The sequence below is a fragment of the Notamacropus eugenii genome, chromosome 2, assembly GCF_028372415.1.
Source record: "Notamacropus eugenii isolate mMacEug1 chromosome 2, mMacEug1.pri_v2, whole genome shotgun sequence".
In the NCBI taxonomy this organism is placed as follows: domain Eukaryota; kingdom Metazoa; phylum Chordata; class Mammalia; order Diprotodontia; family Macropodidae; genus Notamacropus; species Notamacropus eugenii.
The window spans coordinates 347,264,546-347,270,211 of NC_092873.1; positions in this window are offsets into that span (position 1 = coordinate 347,264,546).

The following is a 5,666-nucleotide window of genomic DNA, read 5'->3' on the forward strand; positions in this document are numbered from 1 at the left end:
GACACTTAATGGCTGTGCAACCCTGGACAAGTCATTTAACCTCTACCTCAGTTTCCTCATCTATAAAATGCACCTGTTCACAGGACCGTTGTGAAGATCGAATGAGATAATAATTACAAAGCTCTTAGACTAGCACCTGCCTCATAATAAGATCTATATAAATATTAACTACAGTTATCATTTCTATGGCTGTCCCCCATGCCTGGAATGTTCTCCCTTCTCATCTCCTCCTTTAGACTTCCTTTAAATCCCAAAGAAAATCTCATTTCCTCCAAGAAACTTTCCCCAACCACTCTAAATGTGAATGTCTTTTCCTCTTCATAATTTCCTGATTGTTTTACATATTCATATTATATTTTTGTATTTAGCTTATTTGTACATATGTTTGCTTGATGTTTCCCCTAGTAGATTGTCAGCTCCTTGAGGTCAGACTGTCTAGCATTTTTTTTTGTATTCTCAGCACTTAATATGGGGAAGCTAGGTAGCACAATGGATAGAGTGGGGCTGGACTCAGAAAGACTCAATTTCCTGAGTTCAAATCTGGCCTTAGACATTTACTAGTTTTGTGATCTTGGCCAAGTCACTTCACCCTGTTTGCCTCAGTTTCCTCATCTGCAAAATGAGCTGGAGAAGGTAATGACAAACTGCTGTGATATCTTTGCCAAGACACCTCGAAATGGGGTCATGACTGAACATCAACAACGAGCAGTTAGCACAGTCTCTGGCACACAGTAGGCACTTAATGTTTATTGACTGACACCTAATATTTGCAAAGCACTTTACATATATTATTTCATCGATCTTCACAACAGCCTCAGGAGGTAGAGGAGTCTCTTCATTTCTCTGGGTCTCAGATTACTCGATGGTAAAATGAAGGACTTGGACTGGAAGTAGCCTAAAAGGCCCCTCTAAATCTATAATAACTCTAAGGCTGTAAGCTTATTAAAATAAAGGAAAGGCGGTTTTTAGGAGATCCAAGAATTTAACTGGAATTGCGCAAATGTATTCCAAAAGGGGGAGAGGGGAAGAGGGACACTGGCAGGGCTGTGGTAGGGCTAGCTCTAACTAGCTTGTGAGAGATGATTGTGAAATTTTCAGTGTAAAAAATTTGCACCTCGGAAATCAGCAAACTGTAAATCAGGGCTTTGTTGGGATTTATTGCTTTGTTGATTGCCTAGACTTCAGACAGTATTAATAATGCAGATTAAATTTAAAAGTGTGTATCCGTTTTTGGTGGGCTGTTTGTGCTTCTCAGGAGCCTGATTGAGCTCAGCAGGAGCGTGTCGTTGAAGGCTCAGGTAATGAAGTGATCATCATATTACAGGTTGATCATGATAATAACATTAACACTTGGCATTTATGTAGCTCTTTAAGGTTTGCAAAGTGCTTGCTTCCAGTACCACATGTGAGTCTCAGAGCACCCTGGGATACCAGCCTGTCTAAGTTTCTGTAAGGAAGAAATTCCTTCTAAGCATCTTGAAGTAATTGCTGTCCAAGCAGTCCCTGAAAAGCCCTGAGGGGAGGTGGGAATTATGGATCTGTTTGTTTTGGTTTGAGTTCGCTCACTGTTTGACATTTCCCTCTGCCAGCCTAGTCAATCTACAAGTGGTCTACCAAAGGGACAGAATGGAAAAGCCTCACTTCCCCTGGGGAAATTAAAAAAGCCAGCATATGTCATTGTAGAGCCACAAGAAAGCTGGGAAGACAGGGGAAGGCCTTAAAGCTTAGAGGAAAAAGCAGATAGAATCATCAGCTCAAAAAATCGTCAGGGCAGAAGTAGATCTCAAGGAAGCGATCTTGGTTAATTGCCCCTGCAGGCAGCAACGGGGCTTGGATCTGATTGGGATGCCAGTGGTAAGGTCCTTCTATGTCAGGGCCCCAGCAAACTCAGGACATCTCCAAAGGTATTCAAGAACAACCTTCGAAGGAATGTTTAAGAAGTTCTCAGATACAGTTTCAAATAGCTTTTCCAAACAGCTGCAAGAAGCCATAGTTCCACCAACAGTATATTAATGGCCTCCCCAAATCTCTCATTTGTCTTTGCCAGTTAGCTGGGTGTGAGGTGGAACCTAAGAGTTGATTTAATTTATACCTAACTAATTATTAGTGATTTGGGACAATTTTTATGTGGTTAATAGCTTGAATTTCTTCTTTTAAAAATGACCAATTCGTAATGTTTATTCATTTATCTGTTGGGGAATGATTCTTGAATTGAACTGAATCTAAACTGTATGCTTGTACTTTTATTATATGTAACTTTTACATGTGTGTAAAAATAGCATATATGACAACAACATAATGATATATAATTATAATATATAATATGTAAAATATATTTATAAAATCTATGTATAAATATGTCATACATTGTAAACATAATGTTTCTTTTCAAAAAAGATATATTTGTTAACCCATTTACATACTTTTCTGAAGGAAGGATTTTTCAATATACTGGGGAAGAGAGGAATATTTCAAGGAACTCTATGGGACCATGGATACCCATGTGGGAGATCCTTCCCTTCTCTTTTCTAGCCTCCTTATTTTGCATAAGAGGAAACTGAGGCTCAAAGAGGGATAGACATTTGCCAGAAGTCACTCAGCAGGGTAAGAGTAGAGCCCAGGTCTTCTGGCACCCAGACCAGTGTTCTTATCTCCATCTGAGTTTGCCTTTAATATGATGCCAGGCTTTGAAAAAAGGATGTTCCATAGCAATCACCAACTGGGCAGTTTTTACATATGTACCCAGAAAATTCTAGTACAAACCAAGTAATCTACTAACCAATACCTGGAAGTACAAATATCAAGTAGCAGCCAATTTGGCTTTGCAAAGAGTGAAATATGCCAAGCCAATTTAATTTCCTCTCTTATGATAGAGTGACAGGTTTCATAGACCAGGGGAAAGAGAAAGATGTCATCGATCTTGATTTGAGCAAGGCTATTGGTTCTGTCTTACATGACAGTCTATCTCATCAACTGGATAGGAAAATACAGTCTGTTCCATCTGACTATTATGAGGAGAAGCTAGTGGGCAGGTTACCCACTGGGCCATCCCTGTCCTTCCTCCCCCACCATAATAGTTGCTATAGGTAATGTGCTCAGAGCAGTTGGGATATAATAATTCTAATACCACCTGATATCTGTCTAGCACTTGAGAGCTTACAAATGTCACACCCACAATCTCATTTGATGCTGGCAGTACTGTGAGATGAGCAGAGTAATGTGAGTAGGTATTCCTTATCCCCATTTTACAGATGAGGAAGTCTATGTCAGTGGAAAAAAAATCTGCTAGGTCAGGGTGTTCAAAATATTGGGTGGTGTAGCGGAAGGAGTGTTGAATTTGGACTCTGAGAATCTGGGTTCAAACCCAAATTTTGTCACTTTGGTCAAGTATTTTAGCTTCTTTGAAGTCTAGTTTCTGCATATGTAAAATGGGCAAATTGAATTAGTGATAGGATGTGAGACTTGTAGTCTAGAAGTCCTGAAACTGAATCCTCTTTCATACACTTACAGGCTGTGTGACCCTGGGCAAGTCACTTACTCCTGTTTCAATCCCAGTTTCCTCATCTGCAAAATAGGCAGAATAACCCTATCTACTTCTCAAAGTTGTTGTGAATATAGGAAAAGAATGATATGAATTTTATTAATAAGGTCCCTTCTGGGACTAAATCAATTGTGATCCCATGACTTTATGACTTAATTTAGACTGTGAAGAATGGATAAAATTAAAGAAGGAGAAAAGAATGGCCCCAATAAAGGAAACAGAACATACAAAGTCCTGAGGTGGGAATGTGTAAGCTGTGCCTAGAGCAAGGGGAGAAGACCGCAGCACCACTGAAAGGTAGAGTTTTTTGTTGTTTAGTCATTTCATTTGTGTCCAACTCTTCGTGACCTTATTGGGGGCTTTCATAGCAAAGACACTAGAATGGTTTATCATTTCCTTCTCCGGCTCATTTTACAGATGAGGGAAAAGTGAGGCAAACAGGGTTAAGAGACTTACCCAGGGTCACATAGCTTATAAGTGTCTGAGGGCAAACTTGAAGTCAGGAAGATGAGTCTTGGCTCCAAGCTCAGTGCTTTGTCCACTGCACCACCTAGCAGCCTCAGATGTCATCTTTGCTGTGGAATCCCTTACCAGTGATCATCCAATCTCTGCTTAATGAGCCCCTTTGAAGGGGAGTCTACTCTTTCCTAAGGAAGCCCATTTTTCTTTTGAACCATCCTAAAAGTCCAACTCTCTCATTTTACAGATGAGGAATCTGAGGTCTAGAGAGATTCTGTGATTCTCCCAAGGTCATCCAGCACATTTATAGAAGACCTGGGATGAGAACTCTGCTCCTTTAACAGGTGGGCAAATGATCTTCCCATTATGCCAGACTCCAGTTTGGCTGGAGTACAGGGTTTGTGTTGGGGAATAGTGGGAGAAAAGATTGAAAAGATAGATTATGGTGAAATTGTAGAGAATCTTAAGTCCCAGGATATGGAGTTGGGATATAGTCCTGTAGGCAATGGAAAATCATTCAAAGTTTTGAGTAGAGAAATCTCATGAAAAAAATGATGGAGAGAAATGAATCTAGCCATGGTGCATACACAGGGTGAATTAAAGGGGAGAGAGAATAGAGTAAGAAAGATCATTAAATAATTCACGTAAGAGTTAATGAGGGTTTGAGCTATGGTGGTGAGAACAGAGAGGAAGTGGTAACATCAGAACAATCAGAGAAGGAAGAATCACCAAGATTTGGCAACTGATTTGGGGCTAGAGAGGGGGAAATGTTAGATATTAGGTTTCTGGCTATGAAAATGATGGTGCCATAGTCAGAAATATGAAAGTCAAGAAGGAGTGCCTTTTTCGTAGGAGGTTAAAGGGGTAGGTAGAGCAAGATGATTAATTCTGAAGATTCATCCAGGCAACAAATATTGAAGTACAGAATAGGAGTCAAGTACTATGTTAGATGCTAGGGACAAAGTATGTGTGTTGGTCCTCCATTGCTGAAGAAGACCATGCCATCAGAGAAATGGTGACATGACTTGCACTTGACTTTGTTTTGAGGGAGGGAGGGCTGTGCAGGTCACCAGCCTCACTTCTCCTCCAGAGCCATCTGAATCCAGTGACCAGATATTCATCAGGATGACTGGAGATGATCCAGGATGAGGCAACTGGGGTTGTGACTTGCCCAAGGTCACACAGCTAGTGGGTGTCAAGTGTCTGAGGTGAGATTTGAACTCATGTCCTCCTGACTCCTGCATTGGTGCTCTATCCACTGTACCATGTAGCTGCCCCAGAGAAAAGAAGGAAAGTCCTTGTCCTCAAGGAGCTTAGGGTCTATCAGAGAAAATAACACACACACACACATACACACACACACACACACACACACACACACATATATATATAAATATAAATGCAGACTTACTTGATGTTTCCAACCTCAGAGACATTCATTCCCCATATATCAAATCAGTTAGCAAATCTTGTTAATTCTCTCTGTTCACATGGTTACTATCCTAGTTCAGGTTCTCCTCATTTATTACCTAGACTATTGAAATAATCTCCTAATTGGTCTCCCTGTTTCTGAACTCTTCTCTTTCTAATTCACTTACCTTCTAACTGCCAAATTGATATGCTTTCAGCACAGATCTGACCATGTATGTTACAGCCATTGGGACTG